Raw genomic sequence first — 18572 nt, forward strand, 5'->3', positions numbered from 1 at the left:
AGCTTCTATTCTCTTCTTGTCCAAACTATTTATCATCCATGTTACACTTCCATACATGGCTACACTCCATAATAATACTTTCAGAAACGACTTCCTGACACTTAAATCTATACTTGATGTTAACAAATTTCTCTCCTTCATAAATGCTTTCCTTGCCATTGCTAGTCTACATTTGATATTCTCTCTACTTCGACCATCAGTTATTTTTCTCCCCAAATAGCAAAACTCCTTTAATACTTTTAGTGTCTCATTACCTAATCTAATTCCCTCAGCATCACCCGACTTAATTCGACTACATTCCATTATCCTCGTTTTGCTTTTGTTGATGTTCATCTTATATCCTCCTTTCAAGACACTGTCCATTCCGTTCAACTGCTCTTCCAAGTCCTTTGCTGTCTCTGACAGAATTACAATGTCATCGGCGAACCTCAAAGTTTCTATTTCTTCTTCATGGATTTTAATATCTACTCCGAATTTTTCTTTTGTTTCCTTCAGTGCTTGCTCAATGTAGAGATTGAATAACATTGGGGAGAGGCTACAACCCTGTCTCACTCCCTTCCCAACCTCTGCTTCCCTTTGATGTCCCTCGACTCTTATAACTGCGATCTGGTTTCTGTACAAATTGTAAATAGCTTTTCGCTCCATTTAATTTACCCCTGCCACCTTTAGAATTTGAAAGAGAGTATTCCAGTCAACATTGTCGAAAGCTTTCTCTAAATCTACAAATGCTAGAAACGTAGGTTTGCCTTTCCTTAATCTAGCTTCTAAGATATGTCGTAGGGTCAGTATTGCCTCACGTGTTCCGATATTTCTACGGAATCCAAACAGATCTTCCCCGAGGTCGGCTTCTACTGGTTTTTCCATTCGTCCGTAAAGAATTCGTGTTAGTATTTTGCAGCCGTGACTTGTTAAACTGATAGTTCGGTAATTTTCACATCTGTCAACACCTGCTTTCTTTGGGATTGGTTAAACATTTATACAGTACATTACTTGGACAAATTATACTGATACCCCATGTGTAGAACTGCTGACACTGTTAATCAAAAAACGTATCCACCTCATGTGACACACGTGACACCGGTAAATTACATTAATCTCCTATGTTTTACCATTTTCCATCACCCACTGGTGCTGCTACCAACACCACCATTCCGTCAGGAACAGGACAGGTTTGCCCTTTATTTAACACAAACAAAATCGAAGGGGGAATGCCCTGGTCACTCGTGCCTCTGCCAGTGCTGCTGCTGCCTCATCTGTGATGTGCTCCCACTGGGCTCTACTATGCTTCTCTTCGTCACGCCGCAGCCACCAGTCCATGGCTGTGCTGCTACTGTCGATATGGCTCATGCTGCTATGAATGAGTGTGGGCGGTTAACTACTGTATATAGACATTTAACTACCATCTTTTGGTTGCGAGAATGGTGAGCCTCTGCCTCGAGTCATCACGCTGGCTGCTGGCGTATTTTGGGACCAGCCAGAGCCACCAGTTTTAATCACACTCTGCAACTTTTATGTAACTTGTGTCTCGGTCATTGAGAATATTTCCAGAAATAAGATATTACAAACATTTCAGCATCCTGACATACTATTTCTACCTGTATACAGCTATATACAGAGTTTGGTCACGAACTTTTAAGTGTACGAACCTCCAGAACAGAAACAACATACTGACAGCAAAAACCACTGCCAAGGTCGTTGGTCTCCAATAGAGATGCTACTTGGGCTTTACATGGCTGATGAAACAATTCTGTTACCATCCTCAAGCATAAAAATGTGTTTTATGATCACATCCGTCACTTACATTTCGTTTCAAAGACGCTGTCTTTGTGAGCAGAGTGTAATCTGTCACTGGTGCAATGCCAGAAAGAGGACATTTATGTTTCACTTCACAGAAATAGATAATACTGAAACAGCTACGAGGTTGCCTCCCATTTAGTTGCATCTAAAGCACTGTGTGATCTACTCTGTGTACACGTTATATGATAAAAAGTGTCTGTACATCCACTAGTGAACATTAAAATATATTGTGCATTTACCAGCCGAAACGTGCATCGTATTTAGGTCTCTGGCGGAGAAGTACTGAAGCTGCTATATAGTATCTGGAATTTCTGTAATGCCTGATATTAAATATGCATGCGTCACTGTACTACTTAGAGGAGCGATAATCACAAGCAAAATCTATACTTTTTCATTTTGTCTGATGATTTCTTTGTTACAGTAGCAACAACACCTCTCCTAGGACTAGTACTTTGCTGTACTACACTATTGTTTGGTTGTAGAGTGATAATTTTCTTTATAATAAGTTATATGAGAAGTGACACACTATACAGTTCTTGGTACATAGGTGGTTTATAACCAGTCGGAATTCTATCTCATGATAGTGTGGCACTATCAGCAAGCCATGCTAACTAAACAAGTCGTCGAATTCATAAGCAACAATTCTTCAATAGCTACTCTCTCAGCTGCCGTCTATGTAAGCACAATACACTGATGACTCAGAATTGTGACCACTTACCTAATAGCCGATATTTCCATCTTTGGCACAGATAACAGCGGCGGCCGGTCATGAAATGGAAGCAGTGAGATCTTGTTAGGTTGCTGGAGGGAGTTGGCACGCATCTGCATACACAAGTCATCTGATTCCCATAAATTCCAGGGAGGGGGCGGGGGTGTTGATGAGCTCTGATCCCACGTTCAATCACATCCCATATGTATTCGATTGGGTTCAGATCTTACGAGTCAGACAGCCAGCACATCAACTGCAACGCGCCGCTGTGTTTCTCGAACAACTCCATTACACTTATAGCCTTATGACATGACGCAATATCTTGTTGAAAAATTAAAACTGCTGTCGGGAAACATGATCGTCAGGAAGTGGTGTACGTGGTCTGCAACAAGTGTACAATATTCTTTGGCCATCATGGTGCCTTGCACGAGCTTCACTAGACCCGCGGATGTCGACATGAAGGTTCCCCAGAGTGTAATGAAGCCACCACCAGTCTGCCTCCACCCCACACTGTAAGTGTCAAGGTGGAAGAAGATGGATTGGTACGATGAAGAAGGTATCAGGATTCACTAGATCATGCAACACTCTGCCACTGGCCAAGATCCGGTGCCGATGGTCATGTGCCCATTCCAGTCATAATTGCCGATGTGATGTTAACATTGCCACATGCATGAGTTGTCAGGTGTAAACGCCCGTCGTTATAAGTTTTTGGTTCACTTTTATTCTGCCCAGCATTGAAGTTTGACGTTAGTTCCACAATTTCGCCGCCTGTCTTGTTTTACCAGTCTGCCCAGCCTACGACACCTGACACCTGTAATTAGGATTGGCTGCTCAGCCCCAAGCCATCTGGACGTGGTTTCACCTTTGTTACACAACGTTTTGATTACGCTTACCACAGCACTCGTGAAACACGCTACAGTTTCCGAAATACTCGTGCTGAGCCTCTAAGCCATCGCAATCTGCCTTTCGTCAAACTCAGATAGTTCGTGCACCTTCCCCATTCTACACATGGACACATGCTCACTGATACTACATGCACCATGCGTGTGTCTGTCTAGCGGTCATTCCTTGGCAGGTGACTTTGCTATCGCCTGGACGGGTTTATATCGATAGTAGGTCGGTGGTCATAATGTTACATTTCTTTACATTCAAATCATCGCTTAGTATTTTGTAAACCTTTTTTACCTTAAGTTTCCCCTTCACCCAGGCATCTAATTTTACTGATCATGGCTGGCCCTAGGATGTCAAACAACGAATGTGGTGACGCTCGGCCTTTCTCGGCTTTGTTCGGTCCTTCTCGGAAGTATCTAGTACAGCGCATCACTTCATTTAGTATTGCAGTGTGGTATTTTTTGGTGGGCACAAATCTCTTCAGTTCGGCAGATTAGCAGTGTCAGCGTCGTTTACCCTCCCTAGTTGTTTTCAGTATGTATGATGTTCACAGATATAGTGTCTGCTTGCACAAAAAGAGGCACTCTAGCGATCTATTGTTAGGAGGCTTTAAACGGAATGGGAATGACAGAATAATGGGATGAGAATTCCCAATACCTGTTATGTAGTTGCATAGACGACTGCTACCACAAGGTTACTCTGAATATTACACCACGCAGTAAGAATTTAAAGATTTAGTTAACAATGAAATACAAAATTACAACAATCGACAGACGGGATTCACTGTTCTATACAAGAAGCAGGCTGACCTAAATTTGCAGGCATGTAGCACGTGAACAAATTGGCGGTACGAATACTTACGCGCGTTAATGCACTGTCATCTGCAACTGTTTTCAGTGAAACTGAACGAAGAGTAAGGAAACTTTATATATTACTGGGAAGCACGTTCGTTTAAGTCAAGGGGCAAGCGTGGAATAATTTTTCGATCTAAAACGGGCTATTGTTGAATTTGTGGAGGAAAAAGGAGTGCAGGAACGAAAGGAAGAATACCTGGAATGGATTGAAGAGGGGTACTTTACGCCCACCTTCAAGAAGTTTGATAAAAAGGAATGAATTGCAGACCTCGCATAACGCACATTACCAGGAGCGGGGTTGGGGTGGGGGTACTGTACCTCATCGTAAAAAAAATTAAAAAAAAACAAAATTCGTTAATTATTATTGACTTATATTAAAAACAAGCATTTTAAAGAGTTTCCATTATCTAAGTAGGATCCAGAATCTGAAAATATCTTTAACAGACTTATTTATGATTTAGTGGGGATAATTTAGAAAGCAAATCGCATTTGTAGAAGGAGCAAATTCTGTTAAAGACAGGTCAGTTCCCTACTTCTCTGGTGTTAAAGAAAACTCGAAGTTTGAAGAATTCAACGAATCACAAGTAAAGTTTTCTAAAAGTTTTGAGGACACTGCCAAGCTTACGTTTACTTTCGAGCTGTTTTTTTAAAGAATCCTAATGTATGTGCAGATGTAAGTAATCGATCTAAATGTATTTCCCGTACAAATACAAGCTCTTTTACGTTAAAACTGTCCAGGAAGTCTACATCGTTTTTCTGAGATAGAGTTTCTACGTCTCCGTTATGACATTGAAAAAGTGCTACAATATTTCGTTCAACATATAGTATGTGCGTGAAACGCCTTTTCTCGATTATAAACCTCAATAACTCAAAATTACCTATCACCTGAGTGCGAAAATATTTGAAATTGTCTGCGTCTATTCGTATGCCGACAGTTTTTACCAGATACAAATTACGTTTTCAACGCGCCAAATATAATTAAATAATAATGAATATTTGTTCCGTTTGAGAGTTGTGTCGTTGACAAATGTGAAATATGAAACAAGGTCGTATGCAACGCCACTGCGTTGCCATCTAAATACGGCATGTTCGCAGTTTTCCCTACTCCGCGTCCTCCATGGAGTGGCGCTGGGTGGAAGTGTGAAGTGGGATGTTTCCTGCTGTATTTGACGAATGTTTAGAGAAGGAGGAACTTCGTGTAATAATTGCGATGCTGTGGTGTACAGATTGGCAATTAATGACTTGTTTAATCAGTGTACAATCCCCTCTCTGTATCTTCTTTCTTTTGTCCTTGGGGTTACCTTCTGTGCAGTCTGGTCTGTGCAGAACGTAAAATTCGTGCGTATTTAGGTCCCACAAGCTTCCAAATAATCTAAGCCTCTTTCTGAAGACATGCACTTATACCACCAACGTCCATATACACTACCGGCCATTAAAATTGCTACACCAAGAAGAAATGCAGATGACAAACGGGTATTCATTAGACAAATATATTATACTCCAACTGAGATGTGATTACATTTACACGCAATTTGGGTGCATAGATCCTGAGAAAACAGTACCCAGAACAACCACCTCTGGCCACAATAACGACCTAGATACGCCTGGGCATTGAGTCCAACAAAGCTTGGATGGCGTGTGCAGGTACAGCTGCCCATGCAGCTTCAACACGATACCACAGTTCATCAAGTGTAGTGACTGGCATATTGTGACGAGCCAGTTGCTCGGCCACCATTGACCAGACGTTTTCAATTGGTGAGCGATCTGGAGAATGTGCTGGCCAGGGCAGCAGTCGAACATTTTCTGTATCCAGAAAGGCCGGTACAGGACCTGCAACATGCGGTCGTGCATTACCCTGCTGAAATGTAGGGTTTCGCAGGGATCGAATAAGGAGTAGAGCCACCGGTCGTAACACATCTGAAATGTAACGTCCACTGTTCAATGTGCCGTCGTTGCGAACAACAGGTGACCGACAAGTGTAACCAATGGCACCCCATACCATCACGCCGGGTGATACGCCAGTATGGCGATGACGAATACACGCTTCCAATGTGCGTTCACCGCGATGTCGCCAAACACGGATGCGACCATCATGGCGCTGTAAACAGAAACTGGATTCATCCGAAAAAATGACGTTTTGCCATTCGTGCACCCACGTTCGTCGTTGAGTACACCATCACGGGCGCTCCTGTCTGTGATGCAGCGTCAAGGGTAACCGCAGACATGGTCTCAGAGCTGATAGTCCATACTGCTGCAAACACCGTCGAGCTGTTTGTGCAGATGGTTGTTGTCTTGCAAACGTCCCCATCTGTTGACTCAGGGATCGAGACGTGGCTGCACGATCCGTTACAGCAGTGCGGATAAGATGCCTGTCACCTCGACTGCTAGTGATAAGAGGCCGTTGGGATCCAGCACGGCGTTCCGTATTACCCTCCTGAACCCACCGATTCCATATTCTGCTATCAATAATTGGATCTCGATCAACCCGAGCAGCAATGTCTCGATACAATAAACCACAATCGCGATAGGCTACAATCCGACCTTCATCAAAGTTGGAAAAGTGATGCTACGCATTTCTCCTCCTTACACGAGGCATCACAACAACGTTTCACCAGGCAACGCCGGTCAACTGCTGTTTGTGTATGAGAAACCGGTAGGAAACTTTCCTCATGTCATCACGTTGAAGGTGTCGCCACCGGCGCCAACCTTGTGTGAATGCTCTGAAAAGCTGATCATTTGCATATCACAGCATCTTCTTCCTTTCGGTTAAATTTCGCGTCTGTAGCACGTCATCTTCGTGGTGTAGCAATTTTAATGGCTAGTAGTGTACAATTGTCTGCAATTTAGCTGTGACAGTTATATCGATCGTTAACAAATTTATCAAGAGCTCAACATCTGTAATCTAACAGGCTTTAGCGCAGATTCTCCAGTGAAACTCGTTCTCCTTTTTTTCCCAGGATTTAGGCCTTTGCTAAGGCGCGTTAGGGCCGAGGGTACAGCTGGAAAATATTTAATTTCGCATAGTTCAATTTTTTGTGGGAATCATTTTAAATAAATAATAAAAAGACCACAAAAGCTGTTCGTAATTTTGCGTATTACACATCGGTTGAGTAACTGCACAATGAACTGAGTAGTGCTTTGTCAATAAATTTAAAATGCAATGTTGAATTTGAGCATTTTGTTAATGTAGTTGAAGATTTAAATCTACAGAAACTCATTTCAAATGCAGATGATCCTTACGTAGAAACTGCAGTACTAAATAAATTATACGATCAAATACATTATTCTGAAGGTTTTGCTTCATTACCCATTGCACAAAAATGGCAACAAATGTTTAATAAGAGAAATGATGATTTTACAAATCTGTAGAAATTAATTTCATCTTTATTGGTGATTCCAGCAAGGCATTCACAGAGAATTTTTTCTGTGGAAAATACTGGGTGTATCAAATAGGTGTGTTACATGGCGTCGTGATTCGTAGATGGGAAGCTTTTGAGCGAGATTTGCTAATGTCTTCCTGAACCCTTGGAAAGTTACCTGCCATATCACAGATGGCTCCACCTGCTATTTGCATTCGTTGTGCAGGAACACCATGGCTCTGTCCTACACCAGGGCTTTCATGTACGTGCAAAAATTAAAATCGCAGAGTGTCACGTGCAATGGGTGAGGAGGCCAAACTGTTGGTCTTCCACGTCAAAAACATCTGTTGGCAAAATGAGATTTTCACTCTGCAGCGGAATGTGCGCTGATATGAAAACTGTGTGTCGGACCGAAACTCTAACTCGGGACCTTTGCCTTTCGCGGGCAAGTGCTCTACCCACTAAGCTACCCAAGCACGACTCACGCCCCGTCCTCACAGCTTTACTTCTGCCAGTACCTCGTCTCCTACCTTCCAAACTTACAGAAGCTCTCCTGCGAACCTCGCAGAACTAGCACCCTGAAAGAAAGGATATTGCGGAGACATGCGTTAGCCGCAGCCTAGGGGATGTTTCCAGAATGGGAGCTTCTGTTAAGTTTGGAAGGTAGGAGACGAGGTACTGGCAGAAGTAGGCTGTGAGGACGGGGAATGAGTCGTGCTTGGGTAGCTCAGTTGGTGGCTGGGAGTGGTGGCGTGCTCCTGTAATCCAGCGACCTGGAGGCCGGGTGTTGTGGACAGTCTGAGGATGGGAGTAGTGTTTAGACCGCCAGCACGGTAGCTCAGAGTGTTCGAACAGAGTGGTAGTTGCCTTGTGTAATAAAAAAACTGAGTTAATGGATAGACGATGAACTGAAACGGGTGTCTTGCGACATCCGCCCCGAGCAGATGCGACGAACGAAAACGAACAAAATGAGATTTTTTTTAAAAAGAAAAAAAAGTTGGTAGAGCACTTGCCCGCGAAAGGCAAAGGTCCCGAGTTCGAGTCTCGGTCCGGCACACAGTTTTAATCTGCCAGGAAGTTTCATCTGTTGGCAATTTTGCTATTCAAATGGTGTTCACATTGAGCACCTTCTCTAAGTCAGACTGGTGTTTACTGACAGTAATGTGCAATTTCACCTTTACTCCCTGCCTCCTAGTGTGTGCGAAACTGCCAGCAGCGTCTTCCACATTTCAGAGGGTAGCACGCAAATGAAGTGTAGTCGAACATTACTTTAATAGCAACATGTACTCACAATGCTCTGTATTAAGAGGCGGGACGAAAAAAACGAAGTGTCTCCGAATTTAATAAAAAAGACATTATTTATTTATCTCAAATATAGACTACAAAAGTTCTGTGAAGCTGTTTAGCAGGGACAGTTATTTATTAAATACTTCTGAAAGCAACAATAAATACCTTTTTAACTAAAATAATTGAGCAAAATAAATAATACTTTATTTGCGGATGATTTTGTCATTTTTTCTAAAAACCTAAAAAATGCTGGAATATAAATCAATCTCTTAGAAGGAATAGCCAACAAAGCGGGTTTAAGAATATCTGCAGAAAAAAAGAACTGTAGACAGACAGATCAATGAGAGAGTGACAACGCCTTTGGAAAGACAATGGGCTTCGCCATTACACATGATGCAGAAACGCGACGGCACGAGGAAAGTGTGCAGCTATTACTGGGTATTAACTTCAAGCACGAAAATGGATCTGTATCATAAACTATATTTTATGGAGATAAGCAATTCAGTGGCGGGCGCAACAGTGTTGTCCGTCACTGCACCCGCACATACTTCCTAATTGCCGTGGCACCATCTGACATAACCAAGACAACATGGAAGTGGTTGGGTGGATAAACATCCAAGACTTAAATAAATGAGCGGCTTGTCTATATAGGTGATGTCATGGTTTACATTCCTGAAAGCGTACGTGAAGGTTTTGTTTACGCAATGGCTAATGCCAAGTAATGTCACTGATTACATACGAAGAACAACAGCCCATTTTTTCTGAAACAGGTACACCCCCGACCCCCGCCCCCTATTAGCTTTGGAGAGTGACGTTTTGTTTCTATCTAATTTAGATGAACTATTTTGTTAAGATTAATGTATCAGTAAAATATTTCGTAGATAAATGGTCCCCCATTCGGATCTCCGGGCGGGGCTAATCAGGAGGACGTCGTTATCAGTAGAAACGAAACTGGCGTTGTACGGATCGGAGCGTGGATTGTCAGACCCCTTTATAGGGTAGGTAGGTTAGAAAATTTAAAAAGGGAAATTGATAGGTTAAAGTTAGATATAGTAGGTATTAGTGAAGATCGGTGACAGGGGGAACAAGATTTCTGGTCAGGTGAATACAGGGTTATAAATACAAAAATAAATAAATAAATAAATAAATAAAAATAAAAAAAATTAAAAAAAATAGAAAAAAATTGGGGGAATGCAGGAGAGGTTTGATAATGAATATAAAATATGAGCGCGGGTAAACTACTGCCAAGAGCATAGTGAACGCATTATTCTAGCCAACATAGAAACGAAGCCCACGCTTACCACAGCAGTACAAGTTTATATGCCAACTAGCTAAGCAGATGACGAAGAGATTGAAGAAATGTATGGTGAGATAAAACAAATTATTGAGATACTGAAGGGAGACGAAAATTTAATAGTCAAGGCGGACTGGAATTCGACAGTAGGAAAAGGAAGAGAAGGAAAAGTAGTGGGTGAATATGGAATGGGGGCAAAGAATGAAAGAGGAAGCCGCCTGGTAGAATTTTACACAGAGCATAACTTAATCATACCTAACACTAGGTTTAACAATCATGAAAGAAGATTCTATGCGTGGAAGATGCCTGGAGACACTCGAAGGTTTCAGATAGATTATATAATATTACGAGAGAGATTTAGGAACCAGGATTTAAATTGTAAGACATTTCCGGGAGCAGATGTGGACTCTGATCACAATCTATTGGTTATGAACGGTAGATCATAAATGAAGAAACTGCGAAAAGGTGGGAATTTAAGGAGATGGGAGCTGGATGAACTGAAAAAACCGGAGGTTGTAGAGAGTTTCAGAGCGACCATTAGGAAACGATGGACAAGAACAGGGGAAAGGAATACAGTAGAAGAAGAATGGGTAGCTTTGAGAGATGAGATAGTGAAGGCAGCTGATGATCAAGTAGGTAAGAAACGAGGGCTTGTAGAAATCCTTGGGTAACAGAAGAGATATTGAAAAAAATTTAAAATGCTGTAAATAAAGCAGACAAAACGGAGTACATACGTCTCAAAAATGAGATATACAGTAAGTGCAAAATGGCTAAGCACGGATGGCTACAGGACAAAGGTAAGGATGTAGAGGCATAGTGTAAGATAGATACTACCTACAGGAAAATTAAAAAGACTTTTGGAGAAAGGAGAACCACTTGTATGAATATCAAGCCCTCAGATGGGAAACCAGTTCTAAGCAAAGAAGGGAAAGCAGAAAGGTGCAAGGAGTATATAGAGGGTCTGTACAATGGCGATGTACTGGCAGACAATATTATGCAAATAGAAGAGGACTTAGGTGAATACGAAATGGGAGATATGATACAAATGTTCAAATGTGTGTGAAATCTTATGGGACTTAACTGCTAAGGTCATCAGTCCCTAAGCTTACACACTACTTAACATAAATTATCCTAAGGACAAACACACACACCCATGCCCGAGGGATGACTCCAACCTCCGCCGGGACCAGCCGCACAGTCCATGACTGCAGCGCCAAGACCGTTCGGCTAATCCCGCGCGGCGGAGATATGATACTGCGTGAAGAATTTGACAGAGCACTGAAAGACCTAAATCGAAACAGGTTCCGTGAGTAGACGACATTCCGTAAAAACAACTGATAGCCTTTGGAGAGCCAGCCCTGAAAAACTCTACCATCTGGTGAGCAAGATGTATGAGACAGGTGAAATACCCTCAGACTTCTAGAAGAATATAATTATTCTAATCCCAAAGGAAGCAGGTTTTGACAGGAGTGAAAGCCACCGAACTATCAGTTTAATAAGTCACGGCTGCAAAAGACTGAGACGAATTCCTTACAGACGGAAGGAAAAACTGGTATTAGCCAAACTTGGATTCTGTAGAAATGTTGGAACACGTGAGGCAATACTGACCCTATAACTTCCCTTAGAAGACAGATTAAGGAAAGGCAAGCCTACCTTTCTAGCATTTGAAGACTCAAAAAAAGTTTTTGACAATGTTGACTGAAATACTGTTGACTGAAATACTGTTGACTGAAATACTCTCTTTCAAATTCTGAAGGTGGCAGGTGTCAAATACAGAGAACGAAAGGCTATTTACAACTTGTACAGAAATCAGATGGCAATTATAAGAGTCGAGGGGCATGAAAGGGAAGCAGTGGTTGGAAAGGGAGTGAGTCAGGGCTGTAGCCTATCCCGGATGTTATTCAATCTGTATAATGAGCAAGCAGTAAAAGAAACAAAAGAAAAATTTGGAGCAGGAATTAAAATCCATGGAGAAGAAATAAAAACTTTGAGACTTGAAACTTTGAGGTTTTCCGATGACATTGTAATTCTGCCAGAAACAGCACAGGACATGGAAGAGCAGTTGAACGGAATGGGCAGTGTCTTGAAAGGAGGATATAAGACTAACATCAACAAAAGCAAAACGAGGATAATGGAATGTAGTTTAAGTAAATCAGGTGAGGCTGAGGGTATTCGATTAGGAAATGAGACAATTAATGTAGTAAATGTAGTAAATGCGTTTGGCTGATTGGGGAGCAAAATAACTGATGATGGTCGAAGTAGAGAGGATATAAAATATAGACTGGCAAAGGCAAGGAAAGCGTTTCTGAAGAAGAGAAATTTGTTAACATCGAGTATAGAGTTAAGTGTCAGGAAGTCTTTCCTGAAGTTATTTGTGTGGAGTGTAACCATGTATGGAAGCGAAACATGGACGATAATTAGTTTAGACAAGAAGAGAATAGAAGCTTTCGAAATGTGGTGCTGCAGAAGAATTCTGAAGAGTGGATGGGTAGATCAAGTAACTTATGACGAGGTACTGAATAGAATTGGGGAGGAGTTTGTGGCACAGCTTGACTTCAAGAATTGGTCGGTTGGTAGTACATGTTCTGAGGCATCAAGGGATCACTAATTTAGTATTGGACGGCAGCGTGGAGGGTAAGAACAGTTCGAACTGAGAAATTAAACTCGAAAATAGAAAGTGTTCCCAGAGCTTCCCAGCCCCCTAAAATGATCGGTGTGCTGCGTGATCTCATTCCTATAGAACTTACCGTCTCGCAATGTATTAAGAATCGCTGTCGTTCGGTTACCGGTACTGATTTCCTGCATTGACCTTACTCTAGCTGAGGACCATAGGTCTATAGCTGCGTCAAATGTTTAATATTACCACTGAACGGCACCAGTCTGGATAGCCATCGTTGGAGTCATGAGGAAGCATTGAGTAAATCATCACTTTGCATTGAGAGTCGGCGCCATCGGCATTGGGGTGGGAAACTGCACCTAAAAAAGGAACAGTCAACCGTGATCGACCGTTTAAGGTTTCAAAGGCATTGAAAACCATTACATTAAAGATTGACAATCCTTATTCACAGGAAATGTGGCATCCAGTTTCAAGTGTGTCATGAAGAATGGTCTTTCCATTATAAAAAGATTTAGTATTAGTCCGTCATTTGGATTTCTGGCTTGGTACTGCAAAGGGACAGGTTATCGCTAGAAAATATTGGGAAACAAACGAAAGGACAACATTCAACGAGTCGGAGCGTAGAATTTGCTTAAGTCTGATTATAGTACGGAAGATAGAAACGGGAACTAAGGACTGAATGCAGATGCAGAAAAGGTCAGAAGATGACGTTCTCTGGTCACGTGAATATAATACAATATGAGAAAATAACATAACAAGAGTGAGTTTCATTTTGACTGATCGCTGGGATTATAAAAACCAACGGCGAACTGTTTAACCAAAGTATTGGTCTCTTAAGAATTGAAACCAAGTATAGAAACAACTATAGATCTCGTATACATGTCAGTGTTAACAGTCAGATGACAAAGAGACAAGAGAGAGTGTATATATATATATATATATATATATATATATATATATATATATATATATATATTTGTTGTGGTCTTCAGTCCTGACACTGGTTTGATGCAGCTCTCCATTCTACTCTATCCTGTGCAAGGTGCTTCATTTCCCAGTACCTACTGCAACCTACAACCTTTTGAATCTGCTTAGTGTATTCATCTCTTGGTCTCCCTCTACGATTTTTGCCCTCCACGCTGCCCTCCAATACTAAATTGGTGATCCCTTGATGCCTCAGAATATGTCCTACCAACCGATCCCTTCTTCTAGTCAAGTTGTGCCACAAACTTCTCTTCCCCCCCCCCCCAATCCTATTCAATACCTCCTCATTAGTTATGTGATCTACCCATCTAATCTTCAGCATTCTTCTGTAGCACCACATTTCGAAAGCTTCTATTCTCTCCTTGTCCAAAGTATTAATCGTCCATGTTTAACTTCCATACATGGTTACTCCCCATACAAATACTTTCAGAGACGACTTCCTGACACTTAAATCTATACTTGATGTTAACAAATTTATCTTTTTCAGAAACGCTTTCTTTCCCATTGCCAGTCTACGTTTTATATCGTCTTCACTTCACCATCATCAGTTATTTTGCTCCCCAAATAGCAAAACTCCTTTACTACTTTAAGTGTCTCATTTCCTAATCTAATTCCCTCAGCATCGCCCGACTTAATTCGACTACATTCCATTATCCTCGTTTAGCTTTTGTTGATGTTCATCTTATATCCTCCTTTCAAGACACTATCCATTCCGTTCAACTGCTCTTGCAAGTCCTTTGCTGTCTCTGACAGAATTACAATGTCATTGGCAAACCTCAAAGTTTTTATTTCTTCTCCATGGATTTTAATACCTACTCCGAATTTTTCTTTTGTTTCCTTCACTGCTTGATCAATACACAGACTGAATAACATCGGGGAGAGGCTACAACCCTGTCTCACTCCCTTCCCAACCACTGCTTCCCTTTGATGTCCCTCGACTCTTATAACTGCGATCTGGTTTCTGTACAAGTTGTAAATAGCTTTTCGCTCTCTGTATTTTACCCCTGCCACCTTCAGAATTTGAAAGAGAGTATTCCAGTCAACATTGTCAAAAGCTTTCCCTGAGTCTACAAATGCTAGAAACGTAGGTTTGCCTTTCCTTAATCTGGCTTCTAAGATAAGTCGTAGGGTCAGTATTGTGTTCCGATATTTCTACGGAATCCAAACTGATCTTCCCCGAGGTCGGCTTCTACCAGTTTTTTCATTCGTCTGTAAAGAATTCACGTTAGTATTTTGCAGCCGTGACTTATTAAATTGATAGTTCGGTAATTTTCACATCTGTCAATGCCTGCTTTCTTTGGGATTGGAATTATTATATTCTTCTTGAAGTCTGAGGGTATTTCGCCTGTCTCATACATCTTGCTCTCCAGATGGTAGAGTTTTGTCAGGACTGGCTCTCCCAAGGTTGTCAGTAGTTCTAATGGCATGTTGTCTACTCCCGGGGCCTTGTTTCGACTTAGGTCTTTCAGTGCTCTATCAAACTCTTCACGCAGTATCGTATCTCCCAATTCATCTTCATCTACATTCTCTTCCATTTCCCTAATATTGTCCTCAAGTACATCACCCTTGTATAGACGCTCTATATACTCCTTCCACCTTTCTGCTTTCCCTTCTTTGCTTAGAACTGGGTTTCCATCTGAGCTCTTGATATTTATACAAGTGGTTCTCTTTTCTCCAAAGGTCTCTTTAATTTTCCTGTAGGCAGTATCTATCTTACCCCTAGTGAGATAAGCCTCTCCATCCTTACATTTGTCCTCTAGCCATCCCTGCTTAGCCATTTTGCACTTTCTGTCGATCTCATTTTTGAGACGTTTGTATTCCTTTTTGCCTGCTTCATTTACTGCATTTTTATATTTTCTCCTTTCATCAATTAAATTCAATATTTCTTCTGTTACCCATGGAGTTCTACTAGCCCTCATCTTTTTACCTACTTGATCGTCTGTTGCCTTCACTACTTCATCCCTCAAAGCTATATATATATATATATATATATATATATATATATATATATATATATATATATATATATATATATATATATATATATATCGTATGACGAGGAGATTTAATTCGTAAAGACCAGCTGAATTAGACCATTATGTAGCAGAAACTGCGAAGTCATATATTGTACTATACGGCATATACAGGAATAGAAACAGATTCAGTTCAGAATTTAATAATGATGACACTCAAGAGAATCGTCAGGAATTATGAAAGTATAAAGAAGCGGGATAATGAAATATTATGACGCATGTTCGAAGTTCTGTGAGGCTGCAGGTAATGAAGTAACGAAGATCTCAGTAGGATTATCATCTGAGGAGGAATAGACACTCATAAATCAGTCACAGAAATTCGATGGAGAAATGTAGCTCAGAAAATGGTATGTGTTAAGAAATTGTGGTTAACAGAAGGTGTATTTCAATTGACCAACGAAAGGAAGGAATGCAGAAATGGTCAGCAAAAGAAAGGAATACAGCAGTCATTTCGAAATGAAGCCAGAAGGAAATCCAAGGAAGTTAAACGTCTGCAGGAAAAACCTGAATAAACCTAAAAGGATGCGGTAGTCGTGAATACAGATCCAGCATAGAGAGAAGTTAAAATAACTTTCGAAGAGTGTATAAGGACAGGCGTCAACTTAAGAATGTAAAAATGATTCCACTCTTAATTGCAGATGGGTGAGCGGGTAGAGGGAAAGAGGACACTGAGGGATTCTGTGTGGTAGAGAACTGTCTGTTGCCTCTACAGAAGATCAAATGGTTGTCGAGTTGGGTGACATATAGCCAGAACTTGTCAATGTTTTGGAAGAATTGCTGTTCATCAAGGCAGAAAAGTAGACATAAAAAAATGTTCAAATGTGTGTGAAATCTTATGCAACTTAACTGCAAAGGTCATCAGTCCCTAAGCTTACACACTACTTAACCTAAATTATTCTAAGGACAAACACACACACCCATGCCCGAGGGAGGACTCGAACCTCCGCCGGGACCAGCCGCACAGTCCATGATTGCAGCGCCCGAGACCGCTCGGCTAATCTCGCGCGGCGTAGAATTTATGAATTGATAAAATTGGAGGGAAAGTGCTCTTGAGAGTTAAAATATAAAAACTATAAGACGGAGACGTCCATGGGGCTTTCGGAGGAGTGTCAGCCATATAGCAATGGCAGTTTTATGCTAGATCTATCGCACAGTCAGTCTGACAGCTGAGACATCTAAGTTCCTAGTCAGAATAATATAAGTAAGATGAAAGAAAATTGAGGAGCTATTAGATCCCTAGGCACAGCGAGGCAACTGCAAGTTACGTTTGAATGTAGAAGCCAGACATGGACAGCAAAGTCACCTTCGTGGGATTTGTCGAACTAAAATGTGTTCGCCAACGTATGATGGAGCAGTGTGTTTGAATTCCTCAGAAAAATGGGTAAGTGTTTGTGCTATAAAGAAAGAGAGATAACTTACTGGATGTAAAAGTTCCAAGAGGGAAACATTTTTTGAGAATGTACGTTTTGATCTTAGCAGTCTATGTAAGTGAATCATGTACGATGGAAAAACTGAAAAAGTGGTGAATCGAAGCGTTTGAGATGAGATATTAGGGAAGGATAATAAAACTTAAGTGGCATGATAAGGGATGAGAAAGACTGATGACCAACAAAAGTGTCCGTCTTGCAGAAAGACAGCGAGGGGTGAACAAAGTATTCGCATCTCCATAGAATCTAGTGTTCTCACGCGTTTATAACAGCATACTAATTTTGCATTTACAGCCAAACACAGCTTTCATGGCCTTCTGAAATTCAGTTCTTATTTTATCCTGATGATAAAGGGAACTGATCATGTTCGATGACATGACCGTGGAAACTGCAACCTCTTCTTTAGACGAAGATTGTATACACTAGGGGCCAAAAGTTTTCGATCACCCATGGTAAAACCTGTATGTTTTATTTTAATGTAGTAACACATCGTACAAACTAAGTAGATAAACAAAATAAGTATTTTTGCTTTCTGACATTAAGTACATACAATAGTGTCTTCAAAGTATCCACCATTCCCTTTCAGAAAACCTGCTCAAAAGCTTGGCATTCTAGAGATAGAATTTTATAATGTTTTTGCAGTCCTACACGTATGTAAATTATTCCAAAGATCTTCAATATTAGATGACCTTACTTTTCTGACCTCCTTTTTAATTTCATCCCATAATAGTTTAATGGGATTTAAGTCAAATGACTGATTTGGCCAAATCTTGTTCTTCAGTTCCCCACATTTCTCTTCTTTATGTAGAAGCACATTTGGGATCATTGTCCTGCTGCACAACAAGTCCACAACCAAATATGTCTCTTGCCATCTGGAACTCCATTATTGATCGCTATCCTGTGATTTCCTTATGTCTTTAATGTTCCCGCGGAAAATCCCCATGCTTCCCGTTGGCGTCAGACACAGACTCTTCATACGTTCTCTACGATGTCTTCGAGCAACAGTTCGACGATGGCCTGTAAATACTTCAGACATAGATTCTTGCGTGAATAAAACTGTGTACTTTTGCTGCAGCCTACAGTTTTAACCTTACTGTATCCATTGTTTTTGTTCGGGTAATAAAGGCCTTTTGGTTGCTATGCAGCCCTTTAAACATTGTTCAGAAAGACGGTGTTGCGCTGCTGAGGCAGAGATTGGAGCTGCTGGCATGCTATTTACTGTCTCTTGGACTTCAGGCACCGTAAGAGCTCTCTGGCGTCAACTCGGTACACGTATGTGTTGATCTTCCCTGCATGACGTCAGTCGGGGTCTTCTAGATC

Source organism: Schistocerca cancellata, chromosome 1 (assembly GCF_023864275.1).
Source record: "Schistocerca cancellata isolate TAMUIC-IGC-003103 chromosome 1, iqSchCanc2.1, whole genome shotgun sequence".
NCBI classification, from domain to species: domain Eukaryota; kingdom Metazoa; phylum Arthropoda; class Insecta; order Orthoptera; family Acrididae; genus Schistocerca; species Schistocerca cancellata.